At 47.9% G+C, this 13,964-nt stretch overlaps 1 protein-coding gene across 3 annotated transcripts in view; it reads left to right on the plus strand.

The window, feature by feature from the left end:
- Window positions 1-2,044: 2,044 nt before the first annotated feature.
- CEMIP (cell migration inducing hyaluronidase 1) overlaps window positions 2,045-13,964 on the plus strand; it is a 173,364-nt gene continuing 161,444 nt past the window's right edge. For all 3 annotated transcript variants that reach the window (XM_025390719.1, XM_025390720.1, XM_025390718.1), the window contains exon 1: window positions 2,045-2,312. The gene's annotated coding sequence lies outside the window, so the exon portion shown is untranslated. The remainder of the gene's footprint in view (window positions 2,313-13,964) is intronic.

A 13,964-nucleotide genomic window follows, 5' to 3' on the forward strand; every position in this document is an offset into this window, starting at 1 on the left:
ATCTCTGCATTTATAAGAGCAAGACCTTGGATTGGGGAAGTGTGGGTAGTAAATCCGCCAGTGTCATGTTGCTATATTTATCCATAAAGAATTACCCGGCACGCCCTGTTCATCACTGAATGCTGAATGGTAGTGTTGAATAGAGAACTGGCTGGAGAATCTGGTTTTAGACATGCGGAGCCTGTTTGTAATTCATCAGCATTGCTCTTTTCTCCTGGGTATCGGTCTGTGATAAAGAAAACTGGATACAAGAGGAATGTGCTGGGCATTTCAGTGCTTTGAGAAAACATGACAAAGCACTTCTCAGGGCCCATCCCTAGACAGGACCCTGCCTTTACCACTTCATCTCCCAGATGCCTGTGGAGCCAGCCCCTCACCAGAGAGCTGTCTGGCTCCACTCAGGCCTCAAATCTACTGTCTGTTGATGGAAAATCCTGCATGTCATGCCAAATAAGGCTGATTCAAGGCCGACCTTTCTCCATTTGGGCCAAATGCCCAGCCCCCCCAAACCCCTAACACACAACTGTTTGTGTGTCTGGTTTCCGGGGGCTCCTTAAGGAAGAAAAAAATAAACAGGAATCATGGTGAGGACTGGGGAGGGGCCCTGAGGGCAGGGAGGGGGCCCCAGTTTATTCGGCTGGAAAGAAAAGGCTGGGGAGGCGGGCTTGCCTTTGGATCCAGTTCATTACTTCCCAATAAATCAAAGAAGGGCTGAGAATCCTGACTGCCATCCCCAGTAAGGATCAAGTTCAGCTTTCTGGAAAAGGCCTAGAGGTGGATTGCAGGACTTCCCGGTTTAACCAGGTGACAAACGCTTCTGCTTTAGCCCAGGGGACATGATTACAGACTTCCACAGCTTTTGCCGACCACAGCCTGGCATTAAAGTCCAGACCTAGATTCCCGAAGCTAGTGTGTACCGCACAGAATGGAGACCTTGCCTGAGGAGGTGGTTCTCAGAAAACACTGCCAGGAAGGAAGAAAGAAATGTATATTCTAGGAGGCCTCTGCCAACCAGGAAAGGGGGCTGAGTCACACTCTAAAAAGTGGAAGGGGCAGAGAGCAGGTATCAACGCCCTCATTTTACAGATTTCCTCACCTCCCTGCAAAAAAACCGCCCTGAGACTCAGACAGGCGAAGTAGCTGGCCCTGGTCACACAGTAGGTTAGCGGTAGAGTTGAGAGGAGTCTCCATATGCCCTCGGGATGTGTTGTGATGGACTTTTCCTACTGATACTGTTTCCTCTGGCAGGGGAATGTCTAGACCAGTCGCACCTTCCTGCTTTGACCCTTCAGAACTTTGGCCTGTCCAATTAAAGAGGCACAGAGCCCTCCTACCCACAGGAAATGTTTCTAACTTACCGAGCACCTATTATGTGCCTAGAACTTGGACTTTACTGATCCCATTTAAGTCTCACTATTCTAGTGAGGAAGCATCACAGAACCCGTTTTCCCGATGAGGAAACTGAGGCTGGGAGGGGTCTGAATCCAATTTCAAACCAAGGTGGCTTTCATTGAACACCCACGCATTTTCCTCTCAGATGAACTGCTAGGCCAATACCAAAATCTCTCAGGCCACTCTTTTGCTGCTGAGTTAAAAGAGATCCTGAGACTTAGCCTGGAACCCCGACTCGTGGAGATTCTGTGGCAGGCGAAGACCTTTTCTCCTGTCGTCCACTGCCTCTTCGCCTCGGAGGACGCCCCGGGGCGCGAGCGGGGTACGGGAGACCCTGGCTCCTTGGAGGCCCGGGGACTTGCTCTCCGCGGTCCGCCGCGGCCGCTCCACGGAGTCCTGTCCTCCAGCGCCCTCACCTGGCTGCTGCGGGCGGGACTCCGCGCACCCGGGCTCCGCGGGCTCGGGTCTGCGTCTCCCAGAGCCGCCGCCAGAGCCCGCCCCGGTCCGACCCGGGCGCAGGGCCCCCGCCCCACTTGGGCAAGGCGGGGGCGCGTGGAGGGAAGCTTCACTGGGGGGCGAGGGAGGGAGCTTCGGTGCGGCGCGGGCGTCAGGGGCTCCGCGGGGGAGGAGTCAGTAAAAGTGGCTATAAAAGCGGCAGCTCCGGCTGACGACCGGAGAGCTGGCGCGCAAGCAGAGCCCAGCGCGGTGCAAACGGACCGAGCCTGGCGAGCGCAAGCGGCGCGAAGAGCCAGCGGAGCTGAGTGCGGCCAGGATCTGAACCCCGATTTCCCAGACGAGCTACCACTTCGCTTGCCCACGCCCCGGGTGCTCGCGGCACCTGGCGATCAGCGACCAGACGCCCGGGGCCGCTGCGCTCCTGGCCCGCGAGGCTTGACACTGTCTCGGCCACCGACCCAGAGGTAAGAGGGCCTGGCTGGGGGCGTCAGGGATGAGCTGACGGCCCATGCCATGGTAGGAAGGTAAAAAGCGGGGGCTCGGGCCTCCACCCGGCATAGGGTAAACGTTGCCCGCCTCAGTTTCTGTTTGTCTGTCCACCCTGTGCTGTGCAGTCTACCTCTGTCTGTCTGTTTGTCCATGCGTCTGTTGATGGGCACACGCCTCTGGCACTGACCTCTGTGGGATTTCTCTGAGATCTTGTGATGCTTTACAAGCTGCAGGTGCCGGGGGGCGCTGAAGTCCCCAGAAGGCATCCAGAGGGGCAGACTCCTGCTTTCCGTAGATTTTTCCTCCTCTGAATGGCACCTGGGGCTTGAGCCCGGGAGAGTGTCTCGCCGAGGAGGGAGTACCACAAGGGTCGGTTCTCGGTGTCCTGCCGACTCGGAGCCAGCTCAGGCCGAGCGCTAGCGGGCGTGCGCCTAGCAACAGGTCTGCGCCCTGCTGCTCCTGCCTCAGCACGCTCTTCCTCCCGGTTTTCCTCGCCTCCCAATGCCTCCGGGACAGCGCTAGGCACCCAGCGACGCGCTGGCGCGGGGCCGAGCTGAAGCAAATGCAATGTTAGATGAACCCGGGGTCCTCTGCTGATGTTTAGACTGAGATTCCATACGTGGCATCACTGGAAGAAGGTTTGGTGGTCCCTGGCAAAGGACGTCGGCTGCAAGAAAGGTCGCGTTAGGTTGGGAGGAAAGGCAGAGTCCTGGCTGAGCGCTAGCCAGGTCTCCCGCTCGCCGGGAACGAGGGCCAGTGACATTCTGGAATGGACCCCGCGGGATGCGTGTGCTCATGAGAGAGGAGCGCGATGCGCCCTGGGTCCTCAGCCGCAGACACTCTCCGGGACAGCCGCTGTTCCTCAAGTGTCGGACGCTACGGCAGTCCCAAGGATCTCCACCAGCTGCCGGGTTTGAGGTCCTGAGTCCTTCTCCAAGCAGCCAACGCTACCCACAGGTGAGAGCTCCCTTTAAAAACTACCTTTTGATGTGTGAGCCAGTGCCTGGCTGCAGCGCCATCCCGGGGACGGTGAGCCGGGGAGCGCGTCTCTCCATCCCTGCGGTCTGGAAAATGATCCAGGGCGCGCCCGAGGGCGGTGAGCCGGCGGCTCTGCGTGCCCAGGCGCGACGCCACCATGGACAGCTCCCAGCCACTTCCTCCAGTCGGGGTCTGTGGCCCTGGGTCTCTGGGGAAGTCGTGCACTTTCTTCCCAGACACAAGGCGTTGGGGCGCTGGGACAGAGGAAAGGGATTGATAGTCCGAGGGGGCCCTCGGTATTACCACTCAGGAGGCAGCCCAGTCCTCAGGAGTCTCTGGTTTCTGACCACGTCCTAGCTGAGTCGGCAGGTGGCTTTCTACAGGACCTCCCGGGGGCACTCTGTGGTTCTCTGGCTTTTCTATGACACCACGGAGACCCCTCAGAGCTGTTAGGGAAGTGCGACCCCTGAGAATCCGACCCAGGCAGTGAGATAATGCCAGATACAATTATGCCAGACATAATTAGGGATCCGGCTCAAACTGTTTTCTGTGTAGGGCACAGGTTCATGTGTTCCATCAAATTAAATTATTTATTTAGTAAATATGGTATTGGGAGGATATATTAGTTTCATGATTAATGACAGAATGGAGAAGAAATCAAATGGAACAAGTTTATAGAGAATGCAACCGGATGTATTTGCAAAAGCAACTATGCTTTTCTGATCCTAACAGTTTTGTTCAAAGCCCATGACATTCTTAAAGCAATTTCCAAAGGCTCCTCTTTAGCCCAGTAGATGACTTTTCAAGTTGGTTACTTGAAACAGGGTGGAAAAACCTGTAGGGTTTAATCTGTGCATCAAATTAAAGGTCTCCCTCCTCTGGTAAGAAATGACACTGGATGGGGCTCTTTTTGTCATTTCCACCCATACAGAAGTGTGTATTTCCTTTATTTTAAAATTACAAGAAACCCAGGTCTGCTTTTTTGGTGACTGACAAAGGCCCATGGAGAGTAAAAACAATTAAACACTTCTTATAAAAAAATTTTGAGACAGCATCTGTGACTTTGGGAAAATTGCTCAAATGTTTTGTGCCTGTTTGCTGATCTGTAAACTGGGAATAATGCAATCTCATCTTGTAGGGTTGCTATGAGAATTACAGTAATTGGTACAACGTAAAGCATTTAATCCAGTGCTGAGCACAGAGAAATCTTTTAAAATGGTAGCAATTACAGGTATATTTTAAAGACAGTTGTGCATTTCTTTTGAATTATATTCACCAACCCTTTGTCCTCTCTCTTAACCTAGTAACTGTTTGATAGGGGCTCCATCTTCACTTTATTTTGCATCCAAGAACTTGTTGATGGAATTGATGAAAATTCTGGAATTGATCACAATGCAAAAAAATTCTTATTTAAAGACAAATGGAAGAATACTTATGTGATAAAAATCAGTCAACTGTTTTCCCCTACCTATACTACTTGGAGGAAAGATAAAAGTAAGTCATTTTCAAAATATTATCACAGCCCTCTGGTTCAGATGATCAGGTCTTCCTGATTGTTCTCTCACGAGAATGCAAAGTCTTCTAAGAGGCTTTGTTGTCTTTCTGGGAGTGAAGTACTTTTGGGTATTGATGGGGAGTGGCCTCCAAGGCCTGGTTTCTAGATCACTCCAGGATGAAAGCTTTATGGAGTGGAACTTTGTCCAGGGGTTCATTGAGTGGTCATTCCCAAGCAGGAAGCACCTTACTTCATGCTTGAGCCTTGCTTAGGTGTGAGATTCTGACCAAGACACTTGCTCTGCCCAGAGCAGTGGGCACTTACTTGGTCCCGGCTGGACTGGAGGGTCTCCTCCAGCTCTGCATTTCAGGGTTCTGTCTGGTAGACATCACTAATACACACACCACAGAAGTTTGGAGAATGCAATTGTATAGTACCCAATCTTCCAGTTAGAGTTTTTTTCACAAAAGTGTGTGTGTGTGCGCATGTGAGTGTTTTTATCCCTGTCAGTTTTACATTCTGGTGCTCTTAAATTTTTATTCTTCTCCTCCTTCTGCTCTTAATAGTGCAGAAGGAATCTTAGCTTCTTCCATCTAAAAGAATTGGAGTCGAAGAATACATGCTACAGATGCTCAGAATCTTTCTGTGAGATTACTGATGACATGAATGGAGCAGGAGGATATGAGGCCTTGGATGACCTTGAATTCCTGGCTGTCTTCTGTGGACTCCTATGCAGATTCCAGTTTCCAGCATACATTTGGCTTTCTGGTAAGAAAACTATTGAACTTCAGGACACTCTTGGAGTAAAGGGCCAAGGAGGGGAGGAACTGTCATGAGAAGTGGCAGAAATGAGCTCTTCATCAGTCCTGTGGCATTCTGCCTGTTGCAGCAGTACCTGAATCCTCAGGACAGACAGATCAAATGGCAAGAGTGGCATTCAGTGGGGAAGGCCAGCAGGATGGAAGGGGTGAATTCAATTATTCTCATCAGCCTCCTTTGAAGCCTGCTGCTTAAGTGACCTCTTTTTATCACCTTCTGTGGTATTGGCAGAACATCACAATTTGATGGATTAAATGCAATTTGCATTTGCAGTTATAGTTCAAAAGAGAAATGCAAACATGTAGGTTGGGTTCCTAAATGGGGACAAAGTTAAGTTTGTGAGCTACATCCACAAGACTGCATATCTTTTCGAAGTATGCATAGACTTTTCAAAGTCTGGACTACACATCTCTTTCTACATGATGGCACATACCCAGATGTTTGATCTTATCAGGGTAAAGCATCAGCTATCTCTCACTGCTTGGTTTTTGGCCATTATCTGGAGGCAGTTTCAGCTTCCTTTGGACAGTGAATAGGAAAGGATCACATTGTTACTCTCTTGTATCTGGTTGGGTTGGCAGGAGGCTGGAAGTGGCAGTGGGTACCAGGGGAGACTTCTCAGTGGTGGATTCCTTTATACCATTTTGTAAGCTATTCAACTGGGCCTGACCCCCCTTTCCTTAAAGTCTGGCAGGTGGAAACGTTGCTAATTTGAGTAGGATGGTGACTATCATGGTGACATTTATTAAAGCTGTACCTCTTTGCTTTAGCCACTCTCTTCGGGGGCCATCTTATCATCTCTGGCAGGCCCTCTAGTCCTTCTTTTTCTTCTGTGTGCCCTGGCACTAGGCTTTGTTCAACCTTGGTTCTTCAGAAGGGAGGCTGCTTGCAGAGAAATGTCATCAAATATACATTTGCTGTCTGCTTAGTTCCCTTGGTGTCAGGAAACACACATGCCCACCCGGAGGGAGAGGAGCTGCTACTCCTCTCTGCCCCTGTTATTTTTTACGGCCTGTGCCTAGGCTCAGCTTGACTCCAGGAATCTGAATCCACCCTTCCCTCCCCACCCCTGCAGGTGAGTGAGCCCTGGGGAGCACAAGCAGGCAGGCCTTCCTTGCACAGGCACCCGCTCAGAGCAAGGAGCTGGAGAGCCTAGCTCCTTGCACTAGGATGTCTTTGAGTCTTCTGGAAGGGCAGTCGTATCAGGGGTTTAGATGCAACTTCAGTTTAAAGTGCTTTGCCCAGACTTTGAAAACCTTTGAAGACCAGGTCTTTGAAAGCCCTGTGAATTTCTTTCTCTCCTGTCAGTAGCAGAGCCGTACCATTAGACATTTTCTGTTACGGAGAAAGCACATCTAGATAGTTGTTCTGGCATGGAAGGTGTTCATGCCAGATTGCTGTCTCACCTGTTTTTAGACATCGCACAGAGGGGAGAGGGCCACAGGCTTCCCCAGGAGCCTGCTGCACTCTTTGGCCCTCTCTGAGGTGAGGAGTTCATGCTGTTCTCCAGAGTCTTTGTGGCTGTAAGGTATGCACCCAGCCCTTGGGACAAGGAAAGTACAGTGGCCTGGAGGACAGGCACCCTTTTCTGTGGCTCTGCCAGTCAGGAAAGATGGGAACCATTGGAGTGTTCCTTGGGGACTGCTTTATGGGTGCCAGTCACTGTGACTGCACTCCTTGCCTGGACTATCAACCAGGACCTGGGCAGGTTCCTCGACTTCTCTAGTGGGGTTAGGTTAGACCAGTGCTTCTTAGACTTAAAATATGCCAGCAAATCATAGCAGCACATGTTAAAGTGAGAGTTATGATTTGGCAGATCTGAGATAGGACCTGAGAGTCCACATTTCCAACATGCCCCCAGGTGATGCTACTGGTTCACAGAGCTGCCTTCAAGCCGTGGGGGCCTATGTCATTATGACATTGATGACTTTCTGTGATTGTGATTCTGATTCCAATTCTTTTTGGTGTAATTTAAGTCAGTTCCTGTTGTCCAAGTTGAGGAAGCCCAGCTGGTCTGTGCCCTCCTAATGACCTTATAATGACCCTTAAAATTCTTGGAGATAATTATTGTCGCCCCTAAGCCATCTTATCAGCAGACTAAATATCTTGGCCCCCTTTAAGTTTCCACTTTTCCCTGTCATAATAAATTTTCCAAAGCTCTCTGGATCGAGCTACTTTTAAGTGCAAAATCATTGTGCAAATGGCAATTTATCTTTGCCTGGCAGAGGCATTTGAATGTAATTTTGGTGGTATTAAGAGATCACTTGGGGAATTTCATCTAACTCTGGCTCCAGACACTGAGAATGCATGTTTACATTTAAACAACTATTTTAGACTCCAAAGATCACAGTTTCTTCTTTTTTGAACCTGAAAATGAAATTTAAGACCCAATTACCTTCCTCAACTCCCTCCCTGTGGCACTCCTGGGAGGATGAATTGGTCATCACCAGTACATTCTGGGTAGCCCAAGATACTGGTGTGCAATTGTGTTCTGTCACCCACCACCACAATCGGAAGCAGAAAATAAGTTGAGTAAAAGTTTTTTATAATCTTCTATGAGGCAGGCCCTGAATGAGTCACTGAGAAGGCAATTGAATACATGGTTCCTGTTCTCAAAGAACTAACAGCCTGGTGAGAGGACAGACATCCCAGTCAGAAGTTGTCATACAGGGTGATGGGGGCTAGGACAGATTAGTCAGGAGGAGTGGAGGGCAGAAGACCTGCTGGAGGAGTGAAGAAGACCATAAATTCAGCCAGAGGAGATCCGAGGAAGCTTCACTGAGGGCATATGAGGAGAGTCAGAAGCTCAGAAAGGCCTAAACCCCTTTCTTCCTGCAACCTCTCAGGTGCATGAAGTTTCTTACCTGCCTCAGGTGCATAAGCTCCCTTACCTGTCCAGGTACATAAGCTCCCTTACTTGCATCATGTGCATAAGCTCCCTTACCTGTCCAGACTCTGGGCTACACCGGGCATAAGAGACAGTACTTCAGAGCAGCCGTTAGGCCTCTTTCCTTTAGTCTTTTACACTAGTAATTTAAAAATTACTTGAACCACAGAATGATTTTTCCAATAAAATCTTAGTAAATCCAATTTAAAAACTAGATAAGAAGTGGCTGTGGTTGGGGGTGGGAGCTGATTTTTGTCTTGAGATCTCTCAAAAAGTTCCACAGAGCTTTGTGGGCTCCAAGGAGCACAGTCTGAAAAACTTCGGTCCTGGGTCATTTCATTTTGCTTTTGGCAGTCATATCAATAGTGTTAGCTTAGTTTTATTGCGGTTTGTGTTGCTGTGTCTTTTTTTTTTTTTTTTTTTTTGTGACAAAGTCCCACTTTTGTCACCCGGGCTGGAGAGTAGTGGCATGAACACAGTTCACTGCAGCCCAGTCTCCTAGGCTCAGGTGATTCTCAAGCCTGCCAAGTAGTTGGGACTAATTTTAGCTAATATTTTTGGACTAATTTTAGCATTTTTGTAGAGATGAGGTTTCATTGTGTTGCTTAGGCTGGTCTAAAACTCCTGAGCCCAAGCAATCTGCCCACCACTGCCTCCCAAAGGGCTGGGATTACAGGTGTGAGCCATTGAACCTGGCCTGCTATGTCTTTTTAACATTCTGGATGTCTTGCTGTGTGTGTGTGTGTTTGTCCATCAAACAATTTTCAGTGAAAATTGAAAACTGGAATTAAAATTAAAAACAGAAATCTGAAATTATCACATGCGTGATAATCCAACAAAGATGGGGTACGTGGAGGACCGGTGGGAAGGGCTGTATAGGATAGGTGCTGGTCCAGGAAACTCCAGCTTGTAGCTGAGCATGGGAGAGACAAACAAAGCTGTGAGCTTTTTGCAAAAATAGGCTTCTTATTTACAAGCTGGTCTGTTAATCTTTTTAAATCTCCCAATATTTTTTATATAAAAGCTGGTAAGGAAAAAATACCTTATTTTCAGGGTTTAAAATTTGGCAAGTTCTATCCAGGATCTTGCATCCTTTTTCACTGATGTCAAAAAGCCAAATTTGATTGATTGCAAGATGTTTTGAAGGTGGGGTTTGAAAAGAGGAGGCAAGTCAGATGGATAGGAATGGAAGAGCTCTGCTGCAGAGGCGCAGTGGGGAGTGGGGGCTCCAATTTTTAGCTGTGGCTTCTGTCTGCCTCCTACAAAGCTCTCCTCAAGGGAGAAAATGATACCCTGAATGGGACAGCACCCGAAGAGAGGCTGCCCCTCGCTGATGGGTGGTCCCAGAACTTAGAAAGGGATCTGAAGAACCCTTTCTGGGCCTGGAGCCAGCTCTAAAAACATGATCATATGAATTATTGAAGATGGTGAGAGTAAGGCTTCTTCAGTCTAGAGAGTTTAGACAACACCTTCACCACTGGAAGAACCCTTCTAGGTATGTGAGGAACTCTAGCAGAGGGAAGGGGCACCCTGGCAGAGGGGTTTCCCTCTAGGATGGGCATTTGCAGTTGCCTGGCGCTCCTTCTGCCAGCCATACCAAAACACTTGCCCTGGACAGTGTCAAAGAACGCTGAGTGTTGGTGGGTGATCAGCAGCATCTCTTTCAAAGGGAAGCCAGCCTCCTGTCCGGAGGCCTTTGCCTCAGCCCACATCACCATAGCAACTGGAACATACTAAAACAAAGACTGACTCCCAGACCTTGAGATTCAGCCTCCCTCTCTCTCCTACTTCCTAGATTTTTCCTCAAAGCTGGACTTAGGTTGGCTCCTTGGTTGTGCTTGATCTCTTAGCACTGGTAGCCACAGATCTTGGTTTCTAAAATCCCATGGAACTGTCTTGGGGGCTGGCCAGTGGTGAACCTGAGCCATCCACTTGTACACAGTGGCTGCTGCCTGAGCTCTCACCATGTGTGGACCCTTCTTCTCTCCAGCTTCCTGAGGAGGCAGTGGTAACTACAGGTGGGAGACAAAAACACTGATGCTCAGAGTTACAGAGGTGGTACAGGCTGATGCCCTTGGGTGTCTGTCTGGCTCCTAGTCCAAATCATTACTTGTTCACCTTCTCTGGAGGACTCTTGTCATGCTGTGATGGACTTATTCCCAGCTTGGTCTCCTCAAGCCTCCTGAAGGCTCCCCTCAGGAGTCCTAGTGAATCCTGGGTCTCCAGTGCCTCCCAAGCCCCTGTCGGTGTGTAAAGTCATGCTCCTTCTTGTAAAGAACAGTAGGATTGAGCCCCAAAAGGAGTGCATAAGGGAGCTAGTTTGAGTGCACTATTAAAAAAAATTTTTTTTAAGGCCGAGTGCAGTGGCTCACATCTGTAATCCCAGCACTTTGGGAGGCTGAGGCAGCCAGATCATTTGAGGTCAGGGGTTTGAGACTAGCCTGGTCAACATGGTGAAATCCCGTCTTTACTGAAAATACAAAAATTAGCCAGGCATGGTGGCATGTGCCCGTAATCCCAGCTACCGCGGAGGCTGAGGCAAGAGAATTGCTTGACCCCGAGAGGTGGAAGTTGCAGTGAGCCGAGATTGCGCCACTGCACTCCAGCCTGGCCAGCAAGAGTGAAACTCCATCTAAAAAAAAAAAAAAAAAAAAAGAAAAATTCTTTTAGAAGAAACTGGTGGTTTATGACAAGTCTATTTCAAAGCTGATTGTGTTACAGGCGCTGAGTAATTCACTCTTATGATAGTTTTCCAAAGGTTTGGGTTCAGGAAAACCTCAAACATAGTGGCTAAGTACTTTTCCTTTCCTTTCCTTTTAAAACCCTGTTTATTTTCAGAGGCGTTTAATCCATATGTTTTAGATCCATTTCCATGTTACTCAGCAAAAGATTGTTTTGCACCAACATTGCTGAGCCATGAGTGAGTCTGCTCGTCTCTCTTCCACTCCAACTGGTGCTTGCAGCTGAGCCCCATGCTCACGGCCAGACGACTCTAAAGCCTTATATTAGACACAAGGAAATGTAAGCACTAGAGGCAAAAGAAAAATCAATAATATTGACCCTATCTTTATTTAGAATTTTGATATTTCATTCATCGTGACATTTTTGGTGCTAATTTTGTTTTTTAAAGTGTTGCATTGCACGATTCTTTATATTGATGATTGAGTTTTCTGGTGGCCTCTTCAATTTTGCGCCCAAGGCAAGTGCCTCACTTATCTCACTCTCATCCTGTCCCTGGTAAACACCCACCTCCAGGGCCCATTCTGGTTGGAAGGTTAACATCCCAGTCAGTGTGGGTTCTTCTGTGGTCTCCCAGGCAGAGATCAGTACCAGAGACAAGGCAGACATGCCCTTTGGTGATCCTAAAGGCTCCTCTGAGCCCTGTTGATTTGAATTTGGGGTGTGGGACTCCCAGAGAAAGTGGAGAAGAGAGGAACGTGTGTCCTTTTCAGACTTGGCATCTGAAGTTGCTCTCTTCCCTTCTCCCTTGTTTCCCTTCCTTTTCGGAGAGGGCAGGGATTGTGGTGCTCCATAGTAGAGTGTTTTGCAAATTCTGCTGGGCTGATGTGTCACTCGTCTGTGACTGCTTCAGAAGACACTGAGTTCATCAGATTTCTCAATTCAGTTCCTGGTAGTGAGAGAGAAAGCAGTTGGAGGATTTTGACTTTGGGACTTCCATATGCAGGGATTTCTTCTTGCTTAAATGATTTTTTAAAAATAAAAAGGCGTGGCCATCTCAGTGGTGTCTGTTTGGTTGGTAGCTTTGAAGAGGCTCGGAGATTCCTCTGACCACATAATTGTGGGTTATGTGTATGCCTGAACTTTCCAGGTGACTGAGAAACAGCTGAAATCTGTTCTACATTTTAAAATCATGGTGTAATGTTACAAATGGTAACACATTAATATATCCCGGAATTTTCTGAGAATGACCATGTAGTGAAGTTCATTTTTACTTTAAACATCTCCATATAAAATTTCTTTAAATAAAAAGCTATTTTTGACATACAAAAAAGATGATACTTCTGTTGAATCTTGCGTAATAAGCATGAACTCGAGCTTCTGCTCTGTTGAGGTTGTTTGAGGACATCACCCCTCTGAGCTCGGGGGAACAAGGGGCAGAGAGGCCAAGTCACTATTTGAATAGAGCCCTGCTCACGATGGGCCCTTGGTGGCCATTGTGGGATATGCGGTGCAGAAATCTGTGGTTTCCCTCAGTGGAGATGGCTTCTCATCTCAGCCACGTCCCAGTACAATAAAGAGTCCTTTCTTCATTCAGAGACAGGACCTCTACTTGGCTCAAAGGCAGAGACTTTTCATGTTCTGTTTTACTCCCAAGGGCTGGCACATAGTAGGTACTCAAATATTTTTTAAAAATTCAAATGAATGAGTCCTGCATCTGAGCACCAGCCCCCCAAGCATGTACATTTCTCAGTACATTTGATATTGACCCTTGTGTATTCTTCTCTGGTATTTGAATGAAACTAAAGCCTGCTAGTCAACTTCTCAGAGGTCTGTACTCCTGTGGCTTTATGGTTATTTCCATCAACATCATTAATACTCAGTGTTTACTGGGCACCTAAAACATTCAGACTTATGCAGAGAGCATTACATGCATCATCTTATTCAAGCTTCCTGACAACTGTGAACAAGACATTGTCCTGTTTTGCAGATGGAGACTCAGTGAAGCTGCATCACTTACGCAGCTCCAGGTGGAGGCCACTCAGCTCAAGATGGTGGAGTGGGAACTCGGACCTATGTCACCGTGAGTCCAAAAGCTCTTCATAGTAACTAATGTTACTCGAATCTTGAATTTTGAAAAAGCATGTTGAGGGGAATATTAGAATTCACAGTAGATTGGATTCATAAAACAGTATTCATAGAGTTGAATTCATTGAGAGTAATTGCAACCCGAATGCACTCATCGTTGACCCACCAATTCTTTCTAGATACTTGGGATTCAGAGATGACTCCATTGCATCTCCCTGCAATGGAGAAGCTCACAGTTTAGTTGGGGAGACAGACAGACATTCAACTACCTACAATCCATGCTGTAACAGAGGCATAAAGAAAGCAATATGGAAGAACTACAAAGTGATGGTAAACGACTTTGCTGGGGAAAGAGACAAGGTAGCATGGAGGAAGTGATATTTAATTGGGCCTTAAAGAAAAGTACAATTTCTCCTAGGCCAGAGGATGGAGGGTTAAGAAGGAAGGAATATCCTGAACTGAATGCAGAGGATCAAAAAAAAAAAAAAAAGATATTTAGAGAAGAACTAGAAGTTTCCTGTGGCTGGAAATGAGATCATAAAGGTGGGGCAGGGCTGTAGCTCCTTGAAAGCTGAGTCAGGGAGTTCGACTTTTCACCTGACTGAAGTGTGTGATCAGTTGGTGGGCATTAGGCCCTTGTACCTGGTGGCAGGTATCTAAGGTTGGGCTTGTCTTCTTCCC

This window comes from Theropithecus gelada, chromosome 7a (genome assembly GCF_003255815.1).
Source record: "Theropithecus gelada isolate Dixy chromosome 7a, Tgel_1.0, whole genome shotgun sequence".
NCBI lineage: Eukaryota > Metazoa > Chordata > Mammalia > Primates > Cercopithecidae > Theropithecus > Theropithecus gelada.